General features: G+C 41.8%; 1 protein-coding gene across 1 annotated transcript in view; it reads left to right on the forward strand.

Moving 5' to 3' along the window:
• The first annotated feature begins 839 nt into the window (after nt 1-839).
• The window catches only part of STK40 (serine/threonine kinase 40), a 53763-nt gene continuing 39909 nt past the window's right edge, over nt 840-14693 (forward strand). The window contains exon 1 of the mRNA XM_027864447.1: nt 840-914. The gene's annotated coding sequence lies outside the window, so the exon portion shown is untranslated. The remainder of the gene's footprint in view (nt 915-14693) is intronic.

A 14693-nucleotide genomic window follows, 5' to 3' on the forward strand; every position in this document is an offset into this window, starting at 1 on the left:
CTCAGTTTCCTCATCTGTAAAATGGGATGATAATAATATCACCTACTTCCCGGGGTTGTTTACGAGATAACAATTGTAAAGTGCTTGGCACATAGTAAGTGCTATATAAATGTGAGCTATTATTATGATAGGGAATATAAGCACAGCTTCAGAAAGCTCGTTTCCAGAGGTTAACATGGGGTTCTGGGAGCCGGGCCACTTTTCAGAAAAATACGGTATTCCCCAAGGTCGACCCCCTCCGGCCCTCGCAGCCCTGAGTAACTGTCAAACGGTCAGAGCGGATTTCCGAAGGGGGCGGGAGGTGGGTGAGACTGCGTGATTCAGGACTCTGTAGGATTCCGGCGGGGGTGGTGTGAGGGGCGGGGCTAAGCCGTCACCGTCTCCGCTGCCTCATCCCCGAAGGAGCCGAACCGGCTGAGCCCGCCCTCTCCCTTACTCAGCCACCAATCACCTCTCTCCTTTCAGCCCCGTCCTCACCGACAGCCAGTCCCCGCCAGGGCCCGGCCCCTCAGACCTGAAGTCGAACAGCTTCCGCCCTGCACCAATATGGCCGCTCCCCAGAGGCCAATCAGCGGCTCGAGGGGCTTTAGACCAGGGTCCGGATAGGGAGCCAGCAGGCCGTCCCCGCACCCTTCTCTGGAAGAGAAAGGCGGAGCTCCGGGCTGGGTCGTGGGGGTGGCGGTGCGTCACTTCCGTTGTCAGGTGGCGGCGCCGCAGCCATGGAGGGAGGCGGCGGCTCGGGCGGCGGCGGCGGCGGCTGCGGCGGCGGCTCGGGTGGCTGCGCTGGGCGGCAGCGGTAGAGCGGCTCTCCCGCCCCCGGCCCCCCGGCCTCCCGCCCCCCGGGACGGTGCGCCGAGCAGCTCCCGGCTCCGGGACGCGGACTATGGGCGAGGAGCGCTGAGCGCCGGGGGAAGGTGAGCGGAGCTGGGGGTGGGGGGAAACCGAAGGGGGGGGCAAGCAAACTGGGGTCTGCAGTGAAGGGGACTTACCCTGAAGGAGTCGCCGAGAGGGGTCTCCTCTGGGGGAGGGGGCGAAGGACCTGCCGGGGGGGGGGGGGGGGGGGGGGGGGGTCTGTCCTGCGGTGGGGGGTGGAAGTGGGGGCTGCTCTAAGGTGTATGACTTGTGTAGACCCTGTGTTTAGGACCATACTGGCTGTTTCCCCCTTTAGAATAGAAGCTCCTCGAGGGCAGGGACTGCTTTTTTGTCTTTGTATTCCCTGAGCCTAGTTTGGTGCCCGGCACCTTAGTAGAAGCTTAATAAATGCTTTCTGATTGATTGGTTGGTTGGTTGGTTGGTTGAGGCGAGGGGCAGCCGGGAGGTCTAGACTTTGTAGAGGAGGAGAGCTGGTAGAGAAAAAGGATGGATAGAGAGAAGGATGGGAACATGCTGGAGAGGAGGTAGGGCTGGGATGACAAGGTTGGGCTAAGTAGGGGGTAGGGGTGGGGAGGGAATTCTGGAGGGGTGATTAATTAGGATGGACAGAGGTGGTAGATTGGGTAGGGATTGCCGAGGGGCCCTGGGAAGGTGGTAACAGTGCTGGTGCATTTTGGCTCTCCTGTTTGAAGGTCTCACGGGCTCCTGTGCCTTGCAGCCCCCTCGGCTTCTCCAGGACCGAGTGCAGAAGTGACTCGACATTCCCTTCAGTGTGCTTCTCAAAGTTCCCTTGCTGTCCCGCAGGTGATAGATGAGCCCAGCCGGATGGTGGTGTGGCTCAGGGTGCTCTTCTGATCATGAGCGCCTAGGAAGGAAGTGGGGGGGGGGGTTGGCAGAGCTTGTAGGGGGACTGTTTCCTGGGAGTCCTGTTGAAAACCCACACTCTTTTGGCATGTGAAGAGCCACACATTCTTTTCCACCTAGTGACCGACCTTCATGGCATGCTGCATCCCTAGGAGGCTGGGCCCTCCGCAGCATTCACTTTTCAGTCCAAGCCCTCCCTCCCACTTGCCTGTCTGAGCTATGCAGGTTTACTGTCCCAACCTGGCTGGCTTCCTGTGTTGGATCTGGCACCTGGTCACTTTAGGTGCCATAGCCTTCTGTGGTTTGTACCATTCACCTGACTGCTAGATCTAGATCCTCCCAGTCCCACTTCTGTTGGCACCACCTACTGATAATAAGCAAGGTAGTTTAAATGTCCTTAAATGGAATGGCCTTTACTTGAGTAGAAGGAAGAACAACTTTCTCCTATAGCTGTTTACATACTGCCCTTTTAAGTTAGGAAAAAAGCCTCAAATTGTTGAGTTTACTATTGAGTGCTTCTCAGGGAGAACCTATAAGGAGGAAGAGAAAGTCTTACTGGGTGTGTTTCACTTTAGGTTTAAGGGTTCGGCAAGAGATAAGGAAGCACAAAATTTGTGGAAGTCCAGATCTTCAAATAAGGAAATATAATTGTACATAAAGAGGAGTACTTTCTGCTTTTAAATAGTGGTCATAAATTCCTTGGAAGCTTCATTTCCAAAGCCTTGACTTCTTTTAACGTTGTATCTGAAAGTATGGGAAAGTCTTTCCCTTGGACTAGAAGGGAAATAAAAGGGGATTAAATATACCCCAAATAGTGGTTTACTTGCAAAAGCCTAGTTAAACCTAACACAGTTCCCATTTAGTTAAATCATAGGTAGGCTGTGTGCATTTACTTGCTTAAATTCCGTGCACTTTAATATCCCAGAGGGATAGAGAAGGGAACACTTAGTAAGAGGCAGGTGCTGTGGAAAGCACTTTACAAATGTTATCTCAGTTGACCCCCACTTCAGCCGGTGAGGAAGCCCAGATTAGGCAGAATAGAGTCATTGCACTCCACAATTAGGACAGCTGTACATTTAGATTATCAGGTTGCTTTCTTAAGGATTTCGTTAATGCTAGATATCAAACAGATATATAGGATTTGCTTCATTTTTCAGCATTTGTGGTTGCTAAACCCCATACAGACTTAAGGAGGTAACTCCCAATAATTAGTTGATGAAATTAGTGGCAACTGAAGGTGTCCCTTTAAATTGAAGGAAGTGCCCTGAAAGATCTAATGTTTCATTTTACTCTTTCTAAAAACAAAGTTTGTGAGAAATTGACCCAGAGCAGGCTGGGGTATTGGGAAGAACACTAGCCTGGAAAATCAGGAGGGGTGGGTTTTAGTGCTAGTTCTTTGTAGTCATGGACAAGTCACTCAGGATCAGAGATCTCAGCATGGGAGAGACCTCAGGCCATCTAGCCCAACATCTTTATTTTATAGGTGGGAAAACAGGGGCCTAGGGAAGCTAAGAGACTTATCCAAGGCCACTTACATAGATTTAGTCTGAAGTGTCAGAGGGTCCCTGGGGCTCAGTTTCTTCTGCAGAGTGGTGGGGTTCAGTGAGAAAAGGAGTTTGTACTAGATGAACTCAAGTTCTAAAATGCTATGATTTTAGAGTGGTTTTGGGAGGAAAATGGATAATTTAGGTAGCACCTTGTCTAGGAAGGTAGGAACTCCTGAGAGAATATGGATTTCAAAGCAAGCATGAGGGGAAAGGGGAAGGAGAAAGAATCTACAGATTCTTAAAAGTGCTTACCTTTCCAGTAACCTCAGTCCCATTTCTGAATTGGCTTAGGAAGGAAGCAAATGCTGTATTCTCTGACCCCAGATACAGAATTCTGCAGACTGGATCCAGTAATCACTTTCCACACTAGCAGTTGAAATACAGGGTGGCTGGCTTTAGGGGAAGTATTACAAAGCCTTTGAGAAAACCTGTCTCCCTTTTAAACTATAGTGCTGGTTTCCCTAATAGTTTTTACAATTTTATTTTAACTTTTATTGACAAGCATTAAAATACAAAAGTAGGAACAAAAGAGAAGTTTTAAATGATTGAGTGTGCATGTAACTGTCTATTTCTGTTATTTATAGATTGTTCCCTAGTATTATGACTTATTTACTTGTCTTTAAATGGTTTCCTAGGGAAGGGCAGTTGTATACAACAGGATGGGGAGAATGAGGCCTACCTATGCCCCTCCATTCAGTTGCATACATTTAGGCAGGGAGGTGAGCTTCCTGGATTTTCCAGAAGCTCAAATTTCTTCACACAGCTTTCCTAACCCCAAAATGCCTTATTTAGAAACAGCTCTTTGGGCTGAGGAAGTCCCAGAAAAGCAGCTTTTTGGCCACCGAATTATAACCCCTTCCTCTCCACTATCCTCCTCCCCTTCAAATGCCAGCCAAATTGACCAGGGTCATTAGCAGAATGAACTCTCCAAGAAGTCAACTTTTCTAGAGGAGACCTAATCCTAGAAAGGGATACTAGTATTAGGTTTCTCTTCCTAATTCACTGCCTAAAAAGTGGATCAGAAGTTTGTCACCATTTGTTAGTGAATCCAGAATAGCTACCCTGGAAAACCTAGGTTTTGTGAATCCCGAGCTATTCACTATCTCCCTAATACGGAATACAAATATGATTCCTTTGATAAATTGGCTTTTGTGTCCATGCAAAAGGTCTTCATCAGAAGTAACCTAATGAAGATTCCTCCTTTCATCTTTGGGGTCAGATTTAGAACTGTACTTGGGGATTTCTGGGAAACTGTCTTAATTTCAACTATGCCATTACTCTGCGATTTTGTCCTTGTGAAAGAGATAAGAGATCATGCCAAAGAAGTCAGATAGGTCTCCTCAGGTAAAGCACATGTACTTTCTAATAAAATCCTTTCTCTAGACTGTAGCAAATTAACTCTTAGTGAGGATTAAAAGAAGAATTTAGTTTTCTTTTTTTTTTTCCCCATCAAGGAAAATCCACCTTCTCTCCTTCCCATCCCACTGGACCCTCTTATTGAGAAAGACAGAAAAACCAAAACTGTTATAGCCTGGGATAGGCAAACTGCATTGGCCACATCCAAAAAATATACAGGATGTCACAAAAGTCTTAGTCCAAGCTGTGAGCTGCTAAAGTTAAGACTTTTGGAATATTTTGTACGTTTCTCAGTCTCTTAAGCATTCTTGAGCCCATCACCTCTCAGGAGCTTTTTCTGAATTTCTCCTGGCAGATATTAAAGATGCTTTCTTTTCAAGGAACTAGGCTTAGCTGAAAGGAGCTTTCTTCTCTGTGTGATTTAGTGATTAAAACCAAAGGGCTAATTGGTATTGTGAAGTGGACAGTAGTGATCTGTATTGGAAAAAATCCTTGCAGTCTAGAGTCATAGGAGACCAGATTGGACATTTTTCTAAGTATAGACTGCAAAGATTTCAGGTCGGTGCTTTCATTTTTTTTTTTTCAGTAAACATATCGGGCTGAAATTATATGGCACGATAGGACCTTAAAATGTCTCCTGACGAAGATGGCTAGCCAACTGACTTTTGCTAGCAGAAAATAAATTGTTTTAGATGTTGGGTCTGAAGATGTCAATAAGATTCTATTCCAATGTACATATTTTGGAGAAAAATTGATATGGGAAAACCCCAAATGCACAAAGCAACAAGATTAGAAGTAGTTAGTTACGTTACAGAAAGCAAAGGAGTTCCTTTATATAGCAGTTCTCAAACCTTTTGGCCTTAAGACCTCTTCCTTTACACTTTAAAGAATTATTGAGGGAACCCCCCCCCTCCCCCTGAGAGTTTTTGTTTGGGTTTTATCTATTAATATTTACAATATTTAGAAATTGAAATGTCTTATTATTATTATGAGATTAGTTTTGACCTGACAGGCCCCTTAACAGATCTCAGGAACCACCAGTGTTCCCTGGATCACATTTTGAGAACTCCTGTCCACTATAGTAAGTTTAAAGAATCTTAAAAGTTAAGTGGTAGAAGCCACTGCCCTTTGAAGCTCATTTTTTTTAATGTGTCTAAAATTATAGTAAGTATAAATTAAACAGGCTTGCTTGACAAAGGACTTTTTTGGAACACGCCTGTGGTTCTAGCTCTTTACCTGTTGTCTTCCTACATTAGGATATGATGTCTTTGAAGTCAGTAACAGCTTAATATGCTCATGTTTGTATCCCCAGCACTTGGTAGCACAGGACCTGAAACAGATAAAGCCCTTAATAAGTATTGTCTGTTTATCTGTCTGTCTGTCTATGTTTGGTACATCACAGAGGAATTATGAGCAAAAATCAAAAATGCTTCCAAGCAGGAATGGGTCGGGTTCTCTCCAACTTCAGGTTGGAGTGGCATGTTAATCTTTTCGCTCTCCCAAGTCAGATTGGTAGCCTTTGTTGACCCTCGGAAGTCAAAGCTGATAGGCCCTCTTTGCTGTTAGGATGTAGTTTTTGAAGTCCTCAGGAGTCACAGAGCTGGAAGGGATGTTTGGGTGCCTCTCCTGGTCCAAGCCATAGAATCCTAGAATGTTAGAGCTGGAAAAGAGTTTGGGGATCACCCAGCCCCGTTCCCTCATTTCGAAGATGAAAACATTGTGGCCCAGAGAGATTGTGACTTCTTAAGGCGTTTTTCAGACTTCTTAAGAGCTGGTGTTTGAACACATTAGTGTTCTGATTGCAAGCCAGTGGTCTTTTTGTTGTGGCCCTTTCTTCTCCTGCTTCTCTCCCTGCATAACTGTCCTTAAAGTATGCATCCCCTCCCCAACGTGGTCATTAAGCTTCTATTTGGATACCTCCTCAAGTAGAGATACTGCACAAGGCAGCCCATCCTGTGGTGAAGACAGCTGGAATGGTTAGGAATCCTTGCTTGGATTGACCAGAAACCCACTTCCCTAGACCTGGCAGCCCTTAGTCCCAGCTCTGTCCCCTCTGGAACCATTCTAAGTTAGGATTCTTTCCCTGACAGAAACATCAGAGGATGGTTTGAAGGTCATGCTTGTCAGTAGTTTATACTATCCCCTAAACATTATGAGATGCCCTTTTCAAACTATTTCTGTTTTCAGCCTATAAAACTTCTTGGCAATTTCATGAATGAAAACCCTCTGTGGTAAGTTTATTTAAACTTCAGCTACCTCTTTCAGGCTTAATCATAGCGCCCTAGAATTTGGTGACGTCTGTGTTGACCCTGATCAGACCTTTCGTGGTTTTGTTTTCGGACTTTAGTCTCTCCCCACCAGAGGCCTCTTTCCCCCTCGCCTCGGGCCTTTGATTTTGTATACTGAGGTCCTCTTCTGGGAGGCTGGGTGGACTTAGAGTTCACCTGCCTGATTGTTGCTCTTCAGTGGACCTTCTGTAGGGCCCTTGGTAGAGTGTCCCGTGTGATATGCAGTATTCCAGGGGGCAGCCCCCGTAGTTGTGTATATGACATTTAACTTGTTATATTGGTTGAGGTACATAGTTTAGGTTGGGCTTTTATGACTTTTTGTTGTAATTGGTCTGGGAGGTGAGTAAAGCATGAGACTGCTGTAGTTGAACCTTAGCCAGACTGTGGCTTTGCCACCTGTGCAGTTAAAGCTATTTGCAAAGTGTAGATGATTGATGGCTGCCTGTAAATCACCCTTAGCCTCTGTAGCTACAACCATCCAATGGAAGTGAGGGTATAATGGCTCAGACCACCTAGCAGCCTGGCAGCTCACTGTGCCCAAGCATCCCTTGGTCCTGAGCTGGAAGTCAGTTATATGTAAACAGTTTGGGGAATCCTGGGATTTGAGTGGCTTCTGAAGCCTGGTGAGTCAGAGGTGAGCTCTTTTCTGGAAGAGTTGTGAGTATTCCAGGAGAGTTGTTAGACTGATTTTAATTTTGTAGTTGAACAAATGGTTCTCAGTGCTGTTGAGTGTAAGAAGTTAGAGGCTGTGCTGTCCAAGTGAAGCTTCAGACTCTGTGTTGCAATCCACAGCTTCCCCAGAGTGGCCCCTCAGTGCCCTTGCTGCTCTCAGCATTTGTGGGTGGTAGACCTTGTTTGACCTCAGGAATCTCTGGAGGGAGAGGTCATGCCTCTGGTCGCTAACCAGCTAGAATAGGTGTGAAATGGCTCTTCTTGAGACCTGATGGCTGGAAACAACCTGTTTGGACAGGTTTCTTTGCCTTGTAACAAAGTACTCCCAGCAGGGGCTTTGCCAAGTGGGCCAGCAAGCCTTTGCTTCCTCTACCCCCCAGAATATTGATGCAGAGTGCCGTCTCTCTCTGCACAACAGCTGCCGAAACTTCAGAAATGAACTATATCCTCAGTTGTCAAAGGTGTGAAATTTTATGTTTAATTCCGTCTTGCCAAGGACAGCTAATGAACGTTGTCTGACTTCACTTCATCTCATCTGAATTGCATTTGACGTTTGCTTTCAGAGCCTTTTGTTGCTATAGACACTGTAACAAAGCCCAAGCTGCTGCTGACCAGAATCACGTCTAGTCCTCCCCATTGTTTTCCAGCCTTCCTTAACCCACATTTGAGTAGAGTGGAGCCAGCATCTCTCTTCTTTGTCTTCACACGAGTGTTTTGGCCACTAACTGCACTTTTAATGTGCCATGCGCTGTGTTAGGGATACATATACAAAGAGTAAACAATCCTGCCTCTGATACAAAGAATGAAGCAATTCCAGCTTGTAAGGAGCTTACATTCAAATGGGGAGACGACGTGTACGTGTGTCAGCATCTACAGAATACATAGAAAGAGAATAAATACTGGGAGACGTCAGGAAAGTGTGGGTAGAAGGCTTGAGCTGTGCCTTGAAGGAAGAGAGAGTCTGTGAAGCATTGGGTAGTAGGAATGGGATTCCAGACATGGGGGAGTCCCCAGTGCCAAGGCTTGGGAGAACAGAGAGAAAGTCAGTTTGACTGTGCTGCAGCGGAGAGGGAGTAATGTAGATCAATTGAGACAAGGCTCTTTCAGTACAAGTGAAAATGGATTGACCAAAGCCTGACCTGATAGAGAGAGGGTTTGAGAAATGGGTGGGTGGGTGACTTGGTGTGTTGTCAGTTAAAGTGTTGTAACACTTCTTCAAAAATAAGCTAGAACACGGAGAAATTAATTCGGCCAGCTCCACAGACAATGAATGGATCTTCTGCCTCCCAAGTTAAGCCTTGGGCTTTCTTGAAGATCTGTACTGGGATTTCAGAAAGTTACAAAAACCATGTCTGGAGCCATTGGAATAGATGTATTATTATTCCTTTATGGGATGGTGGCTCCAGTGGGGGGATCAAAAGCCTAAGTAGAAACTTTGGTTCTTCTGCATTTTTGCCCATCTACCATTCTACCTTTTCTCATTCTTTCCTTTCTTGCCCCCCCATATGCCATTAATTATTAATTTATTCCTGATGCCTTTTTACCTCACATTCATTTCTAAATATATCTTGCCCCCCCACACCCCCAACCCTCTTTCAGCTATTTCTTATAACAAAGGTTTTAAAACAAAAAAGAAAAGGATTTCAGCAAAAGTAACCAACACGTCAAACCATGTCTGACAGTATGGGCAATGTTCCACACTCATTGACTGTTAATTTTAAAATAATCTGCTTCTGCCTTTGGAGAACTTTTTGAAAAACCGTGCTTATCTTTGTCGAGGTTGGAGGGAGAGGGAGGGTCGTGATGGTAGGGAATGGTTCTTTTCTATATTTTTAAAAAAATTTATTTCATTAAATATTTCCCAATTACATGTAAAAAAATTTTAACATTCCTTTTTTGACATTCTGAATTCCAAATTCTCTCCCTCCTTGAGAAGGCAAGCAATTTTATATCAAATATACATATGCCATCATACAATGTATAATTCCATATTAGTCATGTTGCAGAAGAAAATAGACAAAAAATAGAGAAAGTGAAAAAAAATAAGCTTCACTCTGCATTCAGAGTTCATTAGTTTTCTCTGTGGAGGTGAATATTTTTCATCATGGGTCCTTTGGAATTGTCTTGGATCATTGTCTTGGTCAGAGTAGTTAAGTCTTTCACAATTAATCATCCTTTCAATATTGCTATTACTGTGTATAGTGTTCTCCTGGTTCTGCTCACTTCACTTTGCATCAGTTCATATAGGTCTTCCCAGGTTTTTTCTGAAAGCATCCTGCTCATCATTTCTTATAGCATAATAGTATTCTGTCACAGTCATATACCACAACTTGTTTAGCCATTCCCCAATTGATGAGCATCCCCCAATTTCCAATTCTTTGCCACCACAAAAAGAGCTGCTATAAATATTTTTGCGTAAATAGGTCCTTTTCCCTTTTCTTTGATCTCTTTAGGATACAGATCAAGTAATGGTATTGCTGGGACAGTGGATGTGCACATTTTTATAGCCCTTTGGGCATAGTTCCAAATTGTTCTCCAGAATGATTGGGCTAGTTTACAACTGTACCAGTAGTACATTAATGTCCCAATTTTTCCACATCCCTTCCAGCATTTTGTCATTTTCCTTTTCTGTCATGTTAGCCAATCTGGTAGGTGTGAGGTGGTACCTCAGAATTGTTTTAATTTGCACTTCTCTTATCAGTAGTGATTTAGGGCATTTTTTTCATGTGATTAATGATAGCTTTGTTTTCTCCATCTGAAAACTTCCTGTTCATATCCTTTGACCATTTATCAACTGGGGAGTGGCTTTTATTTTTCTAAAATTGCCTCCATTCCCTATATATTTGAGGAATGAGGCCTTTATCAGAGAAACTTGCTGTGAAATTTTTTTTTCCAGTTTCCTGTTTCCCTTCTAATTTTGGCTGCATAAGTTTTATTTGTGCAAAAGCTTTTCAATCTCATGTAATCAAAATTATCCATTTTGCTTTCCGCGATCCTCCCTATCTCTTATTTTGTCATAAACTCTTCCCTTATCCATAGATCTGACAGGTACATTTTTCCATCCTCCCCTCATTTACTTATGATATCACCCTTTATGACTAAATCATTTATCCATTTTGACCTTATTTTGTTATACGGTGTGAGATATTGGTCTATGCCTAGTTACTGCCAAACTGCCTTCCAGTTTTCCCAGCAATTTTTGTCATGTGGTAAGTTCTTATCCCAAAAGTTTGGATCTTTAGGTTTATCAAACACTAGGTTACTATGGTCCTTTACTACTATTTATTGTGTACTTAATCTATTCCATTGATCCACCACTCTATTTCTTACTCAGTACCAGATTGTTTTGATGATTACCACTTTGTAATATAGTTTGAAATCTGGTACTACTAGGCCACCTTCCTTCATATTGTTTTCATTGATTCCCTTGATATTCTTGACCTTTTGTTTTTCCAGATGAATTTATTATTTTTTTTCTGGCTTATATAAAATAATTTTTGGTAGTTTGCTTGGTATGGCACTGAATAAGTAAATTAACATAGGTAGAATTATCAGTTTTATTATATTGGCTCAGCCTACCCGTAAGAAATTAGTATTTCTCCAATTGTTTAGATCTGTCTTAATTTGTGTGAAAACGGTATTGTAATTGTCTACATATAGTCCCTGGGTTTCTCTTGGCAAGTAGAGTCCCAAGTATTTTATATTGTCTGCAACTACTTTAAATGGAATTTTTCTTCCTAGCTCTTTCTTCTGAGTTTTGTTAGTCATATATAAAAATGCTGATGATTTATTTGGGTTTATTTTGTATCCTGCAATTTTGCTAAAGTTGTTAATTGTTTCAGCTAGTTTTTTAGTTGATTCTCTAGGGTTCTCTAAGTGTACCATCATATCTGCAAACAGTAATAGTTTTGTTTCCTTGTTGCCTATTTTTATTCCTTCAGTTTCTTTTTCTTGTCTTATTGCTATAGCTAGCATTTCTAGTACAGTATTGAATAATTGTGGTAATAATGGCATCCTTGTGCTTCACCTCTGATCTTATTATGAAAGTTTCATGTTTATCCACACTACAGAAAACACTTGCTCTTGCTTTTAGATAGATACTAATCACTTTAAGAAAAGCTCCATTGATTCCTGTGCTTTCTAGTGTTTTTAATAGGAATGAGTATTGTATTTTGTCAGAGGCTTTTTCTGCATCTGTTGATATAATCATAAAATTTTTGTTGTTTTTGTTATTGATATGGTCAGTTATGCTGATAGTTTTCTTAATACTGAATCAGCCTTACATTCTTATATAAAACTCACCTGGTCATAGTGTATGATCTGTGTGATATATTGTAACCTCCATACCTACTATTCTATTTAAAATTTTTGCATTGATATTCACTAAGAAAATTGGACTATAGTTTTCTTTCTCTGTTTTTGCTCTACCTGGTTTAGTTATCAAAATCATATTTGTATCATAAAAGGAATTTGATAGGACTCCTTTACCTGTTTTTTCAAATAATTTATATAGTATTGGGATTAATTGTTCCCTAAATATTTGGTAAAATTCACTTGTAAATCCATCTGATCCTGGGAATTTTTCTTAGGGAGCTCGTTGATGTCTTGTTCTATTTCTTTTTCTAAGATAGCATTATTTAAGTATTCTATTTCCTCTTCTTTTAATCTGGGCAGTTTATCTTTTTGTAAATATTCATCCATTTCATTTAGATTGTCTGTTTTACTGGCATGTAGTTGGGCAAAATAACTCCTAATAACTGAATTGCTTTAATTTTCTCTTCATTGGTGGTGCATTCACCCTTTTTATTTTTGATACTAGTAATTTGGTTTTCTTATTGTTTCTATAATTTGTTCTTTGACCCACTCATTCTTTAGGATTAGATTATTTAGTTTCCAACTAACTTTTAATCTGTGCTTCTACAGCCCTTTATTAAATGTAATTTTTATTGCATCATGGTCTGAAAGGGTAAATGTAATATTTCTGCTTTTCTGCATTTGGTTGTGAGGTTTTTATGTCCTAATACATGATCTGTTTTTGTGGAGGTGCCATGTACAGCTGAAAAAAAGGTATATTCTCCTTTCTATTCCAATTCAGTTTTCTCTGGCAGTATATCATATCTAACTTTTCTAAGATTCTGTTCATCTCCTAGATTTATCTAGTGCTGAGAAGGGAAGGTTGAGTTGTTCCACTCTAATATTAGTTTTACTGTTTCCTCCTATAATTCATTTAAACTTTGCCTTTAAGCATTTGGATGCTATGCCATTTGGTGCATATATGTTTAGTATTGATATTACTTCATTGTCTATGGTTCCTTTAAGCAAGATGTAGTTTTCCTGCTTAGCCCTTTTAATTAGGTTTGTTTTTGCTTTTGCATTGTCTGAGATCATGGTTGCTACCCCTGCCTTTTTTACATCAGCTGAAGCATAATAGATTCTACTCCAGCCTCATTTTAACTCTGTGTGTGTCTCTCTGTTTCAAGTGTGTTTTTTATAAACAACATATTGTCACATTCTATTTTTTAATCCATTCTGTCATCTGCTTCCATTTTATGGATGAGTTCATCTCATTCACGTTCAGTTATGATTACTAATTGTGCATTTCCCTCCATCCTATTTTCTTCTGTTTATCCTTCTCATCCTCTTTTCAGGCACCTCCTTCCTCTTGTCCCTTTCCCCTCCTACTTCCCTATTGGGTAAGATAAAGTTTTAGTACCAAGTGAAAGAGAGAGAGAGAGAGAGAGAGAGAGAGAGAGAGAGAGAGAGAGTGTGTGTGTGTGTGTGTGTGTGTATTTCTGTCTTTGAATCACTTTAGATGTGAGGTTCAAATATTGCCCAGTTACCCCCATCTTCCCCTCCACTGTAAAAAGCTTTCCTTGCTTCTCATTTGTGTGAGGTAATTTTCCCCATTCTTCCTCAACCTTTCTCCTTTTCCCAGGGCATCCTTCTTTCTCACATATCCATTTTTTTTTATGTCATCCCAACATAATCAACTCACTCCATGCCCTCTTCCTATATAGAATCCTTTCTAATTGCTTTTAAAATGATAAAGTTCTTAGAAATTACATGTATCATATTCCCATATAGAAAGGCAAACCTTGTTGAGCTCTTTATGCTTTCTCCTTCATCGTTACCTTTTTATGTTTCTTTTGAGTCTTATATTGGAAAGACAAATTTTCTATTCATCCCTGATCTTTTCATCAGGAATGTTTGAAAGTCCTCTATTTCATTAAATAGCCATTATTTCCCTTGAAGGCTTATATTTAGTTTTGCTAGGTAGGTTACTCTTGGTTGTAATCCAAGTTGTTTTGCCTTCCAGGATATCGTATTCCAAGCCCTCCACTCATTTAATGTGATAGCTGCTAAGTCTTGTGTGATTCTGACTGTGGCTCCACAGTATTTCAAGAGTTTCTTTGTGACTGTTCAAAGTATTTTCTGAGGGCATCTAGATGGCACAGTGGATAGAGCACTAACCCTGGAGTCAAGAGGACCTGAGTTCAAATTCGGTCTGAGATCAGACACTTGACACTTACTAGCTATGTGAACCTGGGCAAGTCACTTAACCCCAATTGCCTCGCTGAAAAAAATTTTAAAAAAATTATCTGTCCTCGATTTATCTTTTAGGTCAGTTGTTTTTTCCAGTGAGATATTTCACATTTTCTCCTATTTTTTTTTCATTTTTTAAACTTTGTCTTATTGTTTCTTGATGTCTCATAGATTCATTAGCTTCTGTTTGCCCAATTCTGGGCCCCCACCACTTGTGTGTCTTCCACATGAGCTCTGGGCTGGCCTGTACCCCTGTGTCAGATCTCTCTGGCCTCCTAAGTTGTCTTGGGCTGGAAGAATGTCTCACTCTGACCTTTTGTTGACTACTCCAGAATTTGACTTAAGGTGTTATGGTAAAGTTGTTTGGAGGGAAATGTTAGAAGAGCTAAAGTAAGTGCTTTCACTACTCTGCCATCTTGGCTCCACTGTGGAATGGTTCTTGATGACTGGTTTGGTAAAACCCTAAACAGCTACCAGTAAAGCCATTTGCTAAAGAACAGAACAGACAGCTCAGTCTAACATATATAGAGACCTAGTTTTCTGCCCCATT

The sequence above is a fragment of the Vombatus ursinus genome, unplaced genomic scaffold (genome assembly GCF_900497805.2).
Source record: "Vombatus ursinus unplaced genomic scaffold, bare-nosed wombat genome assembly UNPS02014775.1, whole genome shotgun sequence".
Taxonomy (NCBI): domain Eukaryota; kingdom Metazoa; phylum Chordata; class Mammalia; order Diprotodontia; family Vombatidae; genus Vombatus; species Vombatus ursinus.